The following is a 13,957-nucleotide window of genomic DNA, read 5'->3' as shown; positions in this document are numbered from 1 at the left end:
GTGGGGGCGGGGAGGGGAGCCCGCCTGGTCCTCTTCGGCCCCCACTGTGTGGCGGGGCCCCGCGTCCTCTGCGGGGGCGTCTTGACAGGATCCTGTGGGGCTTCCAGCGAGCGGAAAGCCCCGGGATGTCACCGCTTTCCGGGGCAGGCAGGGGAGAGAAGGCTTCTGCAGCGACCAGGGAGCCAAGTTGGAAAGGAGTGAAGGAGGGAGAGTGAGGGGCGAGGGGTAACGTGGGGAGTGGTGGATCACGGCTGAAACTTGATCGGGAAACTCTGGATGGGGCTGGAAACACACACAAAATATCCTGAGCTGGGCGTTTCAAAAATTACGAATTTATGAGCCTGCAACTGAGATTCTAAGTCCCTGTTGTGTTTTACAACCGATTACAAAGAGCTTCACATATTTTAGGTTGAGGCGGGTTGTGTCTCATTGATCTTTGCTGAGCATCTTACTATGCAGCTTGGATTCCATTCTTACTGCCTCACCTTTAAGGTAGCTGGAGTGGTAACTTGTTAATTTTTATTGTGGAGGGAGGATAACAAGTACTTGTACCGTGTAATACATCACATACGTGTGTTTTCCGAAGTCATTATAATTTGGAGGTAGAGAAAAGTTTCCAAGTACGTGTGAGGAGGTGCAATGGAAATGAAAGGCTGAGAGCTGTCCTAGAGTTTTTACAGGGTCCCAGACGGCTGGGATGCCCGAGAACAGGACTGTCTCTTCATCATGCTCTATTTCTTATCTTCTGACAATGTATTTTGTGAAACGTTGGTAGACTCTGGCAGAATTCACTGGGTGGTCTTTTCACTGGAAATAGAAATATGTTGAGGCATTACCTTTCCCTTCTCTTGTCAAAAGAAAAAAGGTGGATATGGCATCTCTGGAAAGCTTGAAAGAGTATCCCAAAAGATGATATTGCAACTGAACAGAACTTGGTGATTTGATTCCCTTAGTGACTTTGTTTAAAATAATGATGCATATCCCTTTTTCCCCGTTGCCTACTTGGAGAAGTATTTGTAGTCTTTAGGGTATTAATATATTGAGAACAGACTGACTTTAGAATTAAGAGCAACTGTGTGATAATAATTCATTATCTATTTTAATATTTCAGTTAAAACACAAGATCTTATAAATTCAACAGTCTTGCTTTGTGCATTCCTTAATACACTTTTAAGTATCTAGAACTTCGAGCATGTATATCTTAATATATAAAATTCTTGTATGAGCCCTGAAAGTTTCGATTTTCAATTCTAAATGCAGAGCAAATATTTAATTCTTGATCTAAGAGTGAGAGGTTAGTTCAGTAATAAGACTTGCTAATCCCACTTTAAAATGTCATGGCATTCACAAATTATTCCTAAATTCTTCAAAGATAGGCGTTTATAATGAGTTTAGTTATTCTATTGCGTATTTCAGGATTTTCTTATCTTTTCCTGTTGCATTTCCCTTAATAATCTCATTCTTTTTTCTTACATGATTTTTTTATTCCTCTTAAAGATTTTTTCATTCCTCTTAAAGATTTTTTTCTAATAGTAAACAAATATGTCTTATATTAAATAACTTAGAAAAGAATATATAGTTAGAAAAAGTAGTTCAAATCAAACAGACATTTTACATGCACTGCACAGTTTTTATGAAAAATGTAGATATACTAATCACCATGCTAATGTTTATATATGTCTGGAAAACTATATGAACCCCCTGTGCCAATAGCTTTAAGTTAGCAACCTATGCACTCTAATGAGAATTACTTGATTATTGGAAAAAAAGCAGATAGATTTATAGAATTGTGACTAGTTATTCCTCCAAATGGGATTATTTTGCATGGCTGTGTTTATTTTCTAGGAAGATGTTTTGGGTAAATTATTGAGGTTTTTCTTACTATGATTCTGTAGGCGTGTCATCAGTCTTTTGGTTAGAAAAGGGAACCTGCCTTATTAGGGTGAAGACAAAGAAAGATAAGGATGCTTATCTTTGAATAGAAGAAAGCTCCTAAAGAGAGTGAAAACTTTTAAACTTATTCAGAAAGGAAACCTAGCTGAACAATAATGATCCAGTTAGTAAGTTCAAGCTACTGTTTCTTAGCTTTGCTTCTGGGAGCCAAGGGTAATTATTCTCTTTGTAAAGAGTCAAGCAAATAAGAAAGCAGGAAGGAGTGCGTGGATATCCTTGTGAGTAGAGTGACCTGTCAGAAATACTGAATCACCGTTAGGCTGGGTGTACAAAAAATGATGTTTTTGCAATAGCTGCAAATGTGTGTTTGGAAATGCTGAAGTTTATCCTACCTATAGGAATACTGGGGAGTAAGTTCAGAGCATGGTCATAGTCTGATATAAAAACCCAACAAAGCCAGTTTTATTAGTTTATTATTATTGATTATTTAAATAAATGCATGTGCCTCCTTTTTATTAAACTTTATTTTACCCCGTAAAAACTTGATTTCTGGATGGTGGCTGAATATCATCCAAGTGTTATATTTATTCGAATCAGTGTATTCAGCAGCTGTGATGAGCTGTCTGCCCTTTTCTTGAAGCTGTGCTGTAGAAACCTGTTAAGCATGTTGAATTACACATTGCTCATCTACCCAGTGTTTCGTTTGATAGTCAACTGTCCATTTTGACTTTGAGGACATACTTTCTTTACTTAGGGTGAGCACATGAGCAAAGAATATAATAGTTGGCCACCAAACGTTTACTGTGGTCCATAACCAATTACATATTCCTTTGAATTTCCAGTTGAAGTTAGTGTTGTGTTCGTAATTGCCTTATAAAGTGGAATGATAGCCCGTAGAAAAATTGAATACGTGCATTCGGAGTAAAGTCTATTGAAAAGGTACCACCATAATACGTTATTTAAAAGTTTCAACAACTAAGTTTTATTTAAAAATTATTTTATGTAAGCTTATTTTAGAATATATTTACAACTTGTTTTTGGAAATATCAGCTGTTTTAACAGACCTGATGGAAATTTTGTGCTTAAAAAAAAAAAGAAAACCAAAAAACCTTCTTAGTCTGAAAACTGATTAATTGTTGTGTCTTATAAAACCTGATTTATTTAAAAATTTTTTTCCCCAAGCATTACCATTATGAAGCTCTCCTTCTAATTGAGATTAATGTTTCTAAGCAAAGAAGTGGTTTGGAGGACTGCATTCATTTTGGGTGCTGTTGTAATCAATTTTAGATACAGCATTCCACAATGGATCAGTTTGCATCCAAACCTGCCTTATTATGTAGAATTAACTTGTTGGTGATTGATAGTAATACTTCTCCATCTTGAAAAGTCATTTGTTTCCAAACAAGTGTGATGGCTTGTATGAGTTTCGAAAGATTGCTTCTCATAATTAAAACATCCTATTGGGGACCTAATTTGAACTTTTTCTAAGAATTATATAAAACATGAGGAAGCAATTCATTAACATATATTCAACTAAAATAGCCTGTTTTCCTAAAATGCAATATGCCTCAAGGCATATTTTCTTGCCCATCAAAGGATTTTATAGCCTTTTGAGTCATTAATAGTAATTGTAATCCATCTAGGTTATTTCCTGTTTTGTTTGTATTAGCATTCTAGTTCAGTTTTTCAGAGACTTCTTAGAATTATGGATGGACCTCTTGTGCATGTGTTATAACTTTATTTCATAAGATAGTAGGTATAATCCTGACAATGAAAGATAGTGCATGTGGAGGTAATTCCTTAATGGAAATGTGGAGAGATGGTGGATGTTATCGCCCCACTGTGATATTTGCATTTGTTTCTTATTTGTACCTGGTCAGCTTTGGTTTTATCAGCTTTTAAGTCTCTTCTGAAAGACCACATTAAGATTTTCTAGGGCTTTGGTCCATATTGCATTGTGATACATGTTATCCCAATCAAATAAAATATTAGGAGCACAGAATATAAGATTAATATAGATTAGCATTCTGATGTATCTATAGTATATATGATTTCTAAAGACAGATGTAACTGCTTTCTAGTGCGTGTAAAGTTCCCACAATGGTATTACTCTTTACTTTCAGGAAGGAAAAAAGCTTGATAAGAACTATGTATCTTTATTTTATTCTCTGTAATGATAGATTCTTGGCATTGGATTGGTGTTTTTCCAGCTTAAGACATCCATTTAAAATAGTTTTAAATGCTAACATAATGCAGTTAAACTCCCATTTTCAAAATGTTATTTTACACAAGCATTAGAGTATAAACTATCAAAATACAGAAACATGCCCTGAGATATATACATGTTTCATATACTGAAACTACAATAGGATTCATTATTTTGACGGAATTGCGATAAAATTTTCTGTAGTTTTGGTTAAATTACTCAGGTGATTACCTAGTTAGAACAGCTACATGGAATTCGCTAAAGATAGTGATCAACTCAAACCCATGTCTTTCTATTTCAAATTAGTCACTGTGCAAATTAATGTCAGTATCATAGAATGAACTCGTAAGTCATACGAGTAGATGATTGAAACCATATCATGTAATAATAATAATAATGAGATTTTACTTCCCTGGTGATAAACTTTCCTGGAATCTTAGAAGAGCTAGGATCGGGTAGCACTGACTTTTCAAACAAGTTTGTGATAGGTGGCAGTCTTAACCGAGTTCCTTGACTTCCTTCAGAAAATAGGTAATTCTTATATGTTTAGGAGCATGTGTGGAGTGAAATGTAGCATAACACTAAACTATGTTTATATTCTTTTTTGTAAGTTTAGGAGTTAATCATTACTTGTGGAGGTGTGGCATTTATTACTATTATTATTTACTATTTCGCCCATGTTTATAGTTCTGTAGTTTATACTAGAGCATGCAAAAACACAGTGCTACCTTCTGAAAATCTTGTTTTGGGGAAAACATAGTGCCTGTATTCACACTTGCATTTAATGATATAAAATCGTATCATTTATATAATTATATGAAAGTCAGTGTGGGATACAAAAGTCATTGCATTTGCTGATAGTGTATTCTCAAATATTGTGGAGTAGTTTTTACTTCTGTTAGAGTAGTTGGGGAGCGGTGGGGATAATGTGATTTGTTTGCCCTGGAATGGGATCATATTATTTAATAATAACCAGCTACTTTATAACTGGGTCTACTTGGTCTCTGCCTCAAAACCAAAAAGAGATAAGGGAAGAAGGAAGGGAGGAAGAAAGGAAAAGAGGAAGGGAGGGGAGTAAGAGAAAGAGAGAGAAAGAGGAGAAAATAGGAAAACGAATATATTTTATAATGAATGGTGGTCCTTTGAGCGTTTTCTGTGTGTAGCAGGGTGTGTGACAGGAAAAGCAGACTAAAGGGAAAATTTTGTCATTTCATTTAATTGGGTAAGTACAGAAGAAAATTAACTTTAAATTTTTTCACTTTTAAATATATGTATTTTCAATTCCTACAGGAGAATCAGAATATCAGTTCTTAAAATTAGTGCAAGACATTCCAAATATTGTATACAGTTTCTTATATTGATGGAAAAAAGAAAATGTACTAACAGCTCTATTTTATTGGCATGCTTTCTTTGTTTACGAGACTGAAAATCAAGTTATAGTTTTCTGTATAGAGACTTAAAAAAACCACACAACTCTGATTATTTAAAAAGACCATTTAGGAGGTAACTTATAAAGGCCACTTACCTTTAAAGATACAACTCTTAATATGTTGTAGTCATTCTTTCCTTTGTTTAATTACTAGTAATATTTGCTAGAATTCTTATGCGAATCCCTCTTCAGGTTGCCATTACTTAGAAAGAATTAACAGCTTGTTAATGACTGTCTTCCTTCAGTCCGATTCCGTAGCACCTCTGAATGTAGTGGCTGTTTATGAAGATAGCAGCACACCTCTGAATAGGAGGGTGACGTGGATTTGTGGTCCTCTGTTCCCTCCCCCAAACAGAAAAGCTACTTTTTTATTAGAATGGATTATTTCCTTTTGAATTAAATTATGCTCAGCTAATATTTTGTGACTAGAATTGTTGACCCTCCTCTCTGCATGAGGAGGTGTCTTTTTGATAACAGGGGCGTTTCCAAAGAAGAGGTCCTCACTCAAGAGCGTCTCCAGCATCCTATCGAGTCCAGCATGTGGCTTCTAAACTGGGATGGTATCTTAGGAGAGTTTATGTTCTTGGACTGCATACTAGAAGGTACGTTATGCAGACAGTGAAAAGACAGGATTGAGTTATTATAATATACAGGGAGAAATGTGTGAGGCATGTTAAATATTTTGCATGAAGCATGTGCAAATATATGAATATGAGATTATGTTTATTTTGGTAAAAGTGCACTCTTGAAAAGTAAACAATTGTTTATTTTCAGTCTACCTAATGTTCTTTTTAAAGAGTAACATCTATTCTAATACTTTTTATCAGAGAATTTGGAATTTGTCAACATGTAGGTAGAAAAAAATTGGCAAGGGACTGGTTCTTTTAAATAGCTCTTAAGAAAATTGGCACAGAGCTTGCCATTTGAAATAATTATGAAAACCAGGGGAAGACAGCTGTGAATTTTATTTCTTTCAGAATTTATAATAACTTTCATCTAAAGAAAGCTATCACTCCTATAGTTCTTTAAAACAAATCTGTGACTTTTTTTCTCTTAGGAGCAAAAAAAAAAAAAAAAATCCCCAAAAAACAAAAGCATCTTGAACAGCGTTATTACATTTTTCTATATTTATAAGCAAAAATGAAATGAATATTTAAAACTTTAAAATTTTTTCACTTAAATTTTGTGTAATGATGAGAATAGTTAAGTGTAGGTTAAAATATTGCAAATAATAAAAACTAATCTAGTAATCTAAATACATATTATAGATAAGTGATGAACTATAATATTCCAAAGAAATAAAAATGGTAGTATACACAGCCATATTTTATCTCTTGATTGTCACAAAAATAAGGCATTCTTACAAGGATATGGCTGAATTTTATGATGGTATCAGTAATAGTGAGAATAACTGGACACAATGAAAATAACTGAAATGTTATTCCTCATCTTTTAGCTAATACTTTCAGAAAATTCCCAAATAATTACAGGAGCTTTTGAAAATAATGAGACATGCTAGGAGAAAGAAAGTACATTTGTTGCCTTACAAAACCATTAATGAATTTAATAGTTCAGAAAGGGGTGAAAGCTGAAGAGAACTTCTGCCAGGATGTTATCCTTCAAATTTAAGTAGAACAGACATTTTCTGTCTATAATACATTTATAAGTTGATATTTCTACTTTAAATTTCAACTTGTTTTTCTTCTAAGGAGCTACTAACATATTTAACATTTAAAATAAATTTTAATTTAAACAAAAATTAAAGTTGTTATTTGTATGTAATGTATACCTATCAAGCCAGAAATGAATCCTTACTTGTAGAATAATTTTTATGCTTCCTTATATCTTTTTTTTTCCAAATATGAGTAGAATACCCTATCATGTTTTTTGTGATTACAAAATTAAGTAAAGCAAATTACTCTTCAATTTCAATTGTTACTTTGTCCTAGAATATACAATCTCTGAATAAAAAGACTCTGGCACTACAGTTTTTTAATAGACAATATTGGTGTGTTAAGTTGATTTGCCAGTAAGATTTTCTTCAATTTTTACTAATTTAAAAAATTACACGTGTAACAGGGACTTTGAGTCAACAGTTTACTAAAGATAAAATACTTTAAAAAGGTTTTTTATCCTGTGTTTTGGTTGTGATATAATTTTCTATATTATTTTAACTACTATGATAGTAGATGCTACAGAATTTGCCTGGTGTTGTAACTTAAACCAAAGAAAAAGATGTAATTTTAAATATTTAATTTATTTTTAAAATTCTTACTGTAAGAATTTGAAGTGTAGTACCTTTTGGTTAAAAGTGCAGTCTCAGAAAAGACCTAATTTTATATATTTTGAGATTCAAATATTGATTTACTAAAGATGTGTATAAAGAAACCCTAATAATTTAAATTATCTACACCTGGGCTTTTATCTTTTATATGTTTCCACTACTCAGGGGACTTCAGATCTTTCTTTATACTGGTAATATGATTTAGAACCCATAAATAAAGAATTAAAAAATATTAGTAATCAAAACATACACTAACTGAAGTCTGTTTTAAGGGAGCCTAAAAAAGAAATAAGGTGATCCAATAAATCTGGTGTTCTAAAAGTTATACAAATACCTCAATTTAATGAAGATTACAGTTTATATAATTTAAATACTGGGAGAATATCATGAATATACATATTTGTAAAATCCATACAGATAACAAAAAAGTTATTACAAATGTGAAAGATGAATAATATATCTTTAGTCACACAGATGAATGCATTTGCAAGACAAGTGTCAAATTTTAAGATACATCAATTCTTGGTATTCTGGTTTAAGGTAATTTCAATAAAACTAATATAATCTTGCATTTCATTCAAGCATGATGTTAGTAACCTGGGTCAACTCTCAGTCAGTATAGCCATGACAGAAGTCCAGTTTCTCATTCTGAAAGTTTTCTATAAAATCTGAGCCTTCAAATCTAGTTCTAGTTCAGTTCCACGTTGCAGTTGTTTGATATCTTGTGACAAATGAGAGATCTGAAGGAGAGGACCGAGTGCTTGTTCTGTGAGATGCCATCAGTTAATTCTCCTCACATCGTCTGATAAAAGTAGCTTTTAGAAACTGTGTTGTACTTCAGATGGGAATCTTAACATATCAAGTTTGGTAAATTTTATATTGAGCTATCAGCAAAGGATAATGTGAGTTACTTAAATCATGAATGTATCACGTATTTCATGTACGTGTGATGTAAGATGTGTGGATTGGTTGTTTAATTACCACTTGAACTTTCAAAAGGCTGTATAATTCACTTTTAAAATTTAAATGTTGAGGAAAGCAAAATATAAATAGTTCATAGTCTTGGAAAAATGTTACTAATGTAAGCCTCGTAGGGATTATATTTTATTATTTCATTTTTATCTTTTTAAAAACTGATACCTTCTAATGTAATTTTTATCACTTAATTTTAAGTCTGGAACATAACCACTTGATTTAGGAATAGATATAAATTATTAATGCACATTATGCTTTTTTTTTTCCTTAAAAGATTAGAGGCTTTCAGGATGAGGTTCTGGTTCTTTTACTATTGAGAATCTTTGGTATAAATGGCTGATTTTGGTGGGAGAGTGTTACATAGTTTTTAGGCCCTCGTTATTACTTTTAAAAGAATAGCCTGTCGGGGATAGGAAGCTTGGTGGATAAGCTGCCACTCTTTGATGAAGGATTATATATTCTCCCATAAATCTGTGATCCCAGAATCTGTTACACAATAGTTTTATCAAGTAGCACTAGACTAGCTATCATTTCATTTTCCTTTAAAAAATTAATTGGTTTCTTTCCTAAATCTAATATTGATATGGAATTTTAGTCTGAATATATGTTAGGTGTGAATGGATTCAGTGAAATCCAGAGGTTACTATTTTGATGCGAGATAATGAAGCCAGATTATCTATTGAACAATGCTTTTCCATTTATGCCAGATGACCAGTGCATTGATTATTGCAGGGTACTCAGTCATTTAAGTGGGGTACCTCCTTAGTACAGTCTGCAAAGTCCATGGCCTGATGCAAGTTCTCTGTAAGCTTTTCCCCTTGTTAATATTGAAAGCAACTTGAGAAGAAAATAGTGACATGTAAAAATGAAGCCATCATATATATGAGGGTTAGTTAATTTTCTCTAAATGTGTATGTAATACACGCATATGTAATAGTGAGCATATTGTAGCTTGCTTTGGTCATGGATTTAAAAAAAGAAAATGAAAGGACATTATATTATGTGAGTGTATTTCCAACTTGTAATGAACAATTGTTTGCACAGCATAACAGTTTGATAAAAATGTGTCATTCTAAGGAGACCTCCTTTTTTTTGGTCCAATAAATATATTGAAAATTGAAAATTAAGTGGTCAGATTACATAATTGTGTTTATATCAGTTTTCATTTAATCATTGTCAATCAAATGCAAGACAATTTGTCCTATTCAAAATTAGGAAATACCAAGTATTGGCTAACTGAGTCATTTTACTTATAAAACACAAGTAATGCCACATAAAAAAGCATAATTTATTATGGGGAATTAATTTTCCTTAATAAATGGGCTCTTATTTCTGAGCCTACAAGCTTCTAAAAGTTTTAAAAGAGTAGTAAAGTTCACTATAAAAATTGCAAAGTGAGGCAATACAGTAGGTTTTTCTACAATATAAATAATTTTGGTGTCTGTGTACTTACTCATTGAAGCATACGATCAACTTCAAAAGATGGCTCTTTATAATTGTCATATTTCTATTCTGCATCATCTTCTTAAAGATTTTATATCTGTAGTAAAGATATATGATACTAAAAATTATTTTCTGTTATTCACTATTTATAATAAGGAAACTATTTAAAAGATTATTTTATGATCAATTCACTATGACTGGTTAGTCAAGCCTTCATCAAGGACTCTAGACTTTCATAACCGGTGAAAATGTAATGTTAAGAAATAAATAATACTGCCTAGAAATGAGCTAGATGTAACCAAATTTCAATTATTTTATGAGATTTTTGGAAGAATAATAATTTAAGTAAGACCTTCAAACATTTTAGGTAATAATATGCAAATTTTGATTTTATTGCTAGTAAAATACAAGGTTTAATACATATCTTAAATCATTGGTCGAGAAACATTACTCATCATTTATTATTTCAGATTCTTGGAATATATGTGTTTCAATTTAGAGTTTATAAGTAATACAGATTAAGGATTTTGAAGAGCAGGTTTTCCTTCCATCTTTCATCAGCTCTGTAGCTGAACCCTTACAATCCCTTTCTTCATTATTCTAAGCCACTATCAGATTCTAATCTTTGCTGTCTCCACAGCTGTTTGAGGATTTTTTTTTTTTTTTGCAAATGTAATTACAAGTACATGTGTTTTGTGCAACTCACTTCCTGTGAATGTTGGTGATAGAGGAACGTTAAAGGAGAACAGGACTATGTTGTGTATAGACCCATGATGAATCTGTTAGTTTTCGAGTCATTATGACAGTGGTTATCAGGAAGAATTGCATATGTTAAAACACAACAATTTTGGTTTAACTAATATGCAGAAAAAAATCACTGAAAATTTAACAATTTCTCCAGAACAAGTGCATTTTTATGGAGGTATGCGCCGCTGAAGCAAGTGATTGCTACACTTCTGTGAAGCATTGTTTTTCTTTTCTTTTTTAAAATAATTTCAACTTTCCTTTTAGATTCAGGGGTGCACAGACAGATTAGTTACATGGGTATGTTGCCTGATGCTGAGGTTTGGGGTACGGATGATCTCGTCACCCGGGCAGTGAGCATAGTACCCAGCAGTTAAGTTTGCAACCCTAGCCCCTCCCCACTCTAGTAGTTCCCAGTGTCTGTTATATGCATCGTTTTTCTAAAGTGATGCCATAATTAGAAATGTAGACAAAATATGATAGTGTTTTTTTACTTTTAAAAAACCCCATTAAAATATATTTTAGAGAGAAATGTATTAAACCCTTACATTTAATTTGATGTTCCAAGTTGGAGAATAACTGATGTCACATAGGCCCTTAAATGTACAGTGATTTAACGCCGTAGAAAAATTCAGCATATTTAGTTATAGTCATAGTATTCATACAAGAAAATGATAAACTGTGGCCATATATAAACTTTCATAAATGTTACATTTGTAAATTTTTTAGAACAGCCTATCTTCTTTAAAATATTTGTTTTATTTTAATTTTTAAACTTTTTTTACAGACAGGGTCTATGTTGCCCAGGCTGGACTTGGACTCCTGGGCTCAGGCGATCCTCCTGCTTCAGCCTCCCAAAGTACTGGCATTACACGTGTGAGCCACCCTGCCCAGCCATATCTCTCTTTTATAACATCATAATTTTTTCTGTCTTCATGTACAGTAAGACTGGGTATCTCTAGAAATAGGTAATGATATTTTCTGAGATTAGAAAATTGTATACAATTATTAACTTTAATATTTAGTTGTAAAAGATGTTTATAATGCAGTTATTTTTGTTTTCTCCTTACTTGAGGTTCTAGAGAACATGTGTTGTCTGACGACTGCTCCTTGGAGAACGAGAGGGCAGGGTGAGGCATCAGATGTAAAGCCAAAATGTGAAAAATGATGATTTCAGGGAAACTTTTGAGAATTTTTCAGGGAGTAATACAGTATTTACCAGTCAAAACTTAAGATTTTTCCCCTATCTTATTTAAATTATTAGAAATTAATATTAACCACTGGCACTGAATCTGTAAAAATTATGAGGCAATATAGATCCGATAAATTTCTGCTCTGATCTGAATGTATATCTTCATTGATATTGTGTGCTTTATTGATACAGCCATTTTTCTCCCTCAGTTCATTTAAATCCAGCCCCATGTGTTTTGTCTGTGCTCTTGTGTCCAAGTGACTGTGTCCTGGAAAAGATGAGAAGAAATAAGGCCTGATCTCAGACTCACAGGGAGCTTTCGTTTCTAATTGAGGCATGACATAAATAGGCAACTGGCAGTAATTAAAGTTACTAAGAAAGCCAGGAGAGGTAATAGAAGAATTACTACTTTGGTCAGATCGTATGTGAATAGCCCATGGATCTTTGAAAGGTCAGAGAGCTGAAGGGGGTACGCAAACGAATGGTTCTAGCGTGCACCCTTCCTGCAGCATGGAGACGTCAGCAGTGCCTTGAAACTCTGAGACATTGCAAAGGTCCTGCAGCCTTCACTGCTAACAAATAACAAAGGGGCCCTGGGGCTCACAAATGTTTTGAAACATAGTGAACTGAGACAGTAGGAACACGTGGCTTATCCTTTTCCCCCAACCCACTCGAGGCCGGAGACACCCAACAAAGTGGGGCATTGGAAGCCAGTGCCCTGAGAACAAAAGCTGACCATTTGCCTCCTTCCCCATGGAATAACTTGGCAAAATGTTTGTTGCACGCTTGTCCACAAAAACCCCCTGTGAAGGCAAAGACCCTTCTTCCCTGTTCTGAGTAGAGCCTCAGCTGCTGACACAGTGCCTGGCCCTGAAGAGTCCAGCAGTAAATAATTGATGCAGGAATGAAATTTTCCTTCACTCTACATCAATGTCAAGTGTCCTCACTAGAGAATAGCTCCTCTCCACAAAAGGTTTGTGGCCTCTGGACTTAGGTCATCACCTACGACTGCTCAGGTTCTAAAAGTCTATGGTTCTCTTGTTTTAAGATCTCCTGTGATTCATGTTAAATAGATGGTACCAACACAGCCTTGCCAGCATTTAGATGAGGACAAAAGATGTGGCTGGAGACTGTAGGTCTCTGGAAAGAGACAAGAATTTGACCGGGAGAGGTAAGGGCCTTCCAGGAGAGGGAAACACAATAGACAGCCAAGAAATCAACAATAGCAAGCCTGACTTCCTGAGCAGGTAGCACAGATCAATGAATTTGGCCAGTTTATTTGCATATTACATTTTCACGTCTACCAAGATATGTGTCCTCCCATATTTCTTAAAATATGTAGTTCTCTTTGTCTTTTATTTTTTTCCACTTTTGAAAGAAACATTGGTACAGAGAAATATTTCTTGACTGTTAGAAAAACAACAGAGCAAGTTTGATGGTAAACAATGTTGACATAGCCTCAGAGTCAGAGAGACATGGGGAGTAGTGAGGACTGTGAACTAAAGGGCACACGCTTTCTCCAAAAGGAGATGCCACGTCGCGCCTCTAGACTAGTCATTGCCATGTGAGGGTGAAACCTAGTGTTGCCAGATTGTGAGATTTCTCAAGAAATGCCAGAAGATGGGATTGTGTGAAATCTCTAGATTTTCAAATGTGAGCTCATTGGGGGGAATAAAAAATACACAACATACAAAGCACACAAATCAAACAAAACAAGTCTGCAGCCTGGGTTTGGCAGTTGGGCTACCAGTTTGCAACCTGTGATGTAGACGAGGAGATCTGCGTGACGGA

The 13,957-nt window shown here is 34.1% G+C and overlaps 1 protein-coding gene across 1 annotated transcript in view; it reads left to right on the top strand.

The window, feature by feature from the left end:
• TENM3 (teneurin transmembrane protein 3) overlaps positions 1-13,957 on the top strand; it is a 662,376-nt gene that overhangs the window by 1,049 nt on the left and 647,370 nt on the right. The window lies entirely within an intron of this gene.

This window comes from Colobus angolensis, unplaced genomic scaffold, assembly GCF_000951035.1.
Source record: "Colobus angolensis palliatus isolate OR3802 unplaced genomic scaffold, Cang.pa_1.0 Scaffold5, whole genome shotgun sequence".
In the NCBI taxonomy this organism is placed as follows: Eukaryota; Metazoa; Chordata; class Mammalia; order Primates; family Cercopithecidae; genus Colobus; species Colobus angolensis.
Note: the sequence above shows the minus strand (reverse complement) of the source record. Positions and strands in the feature narration are given on the sequence as shown.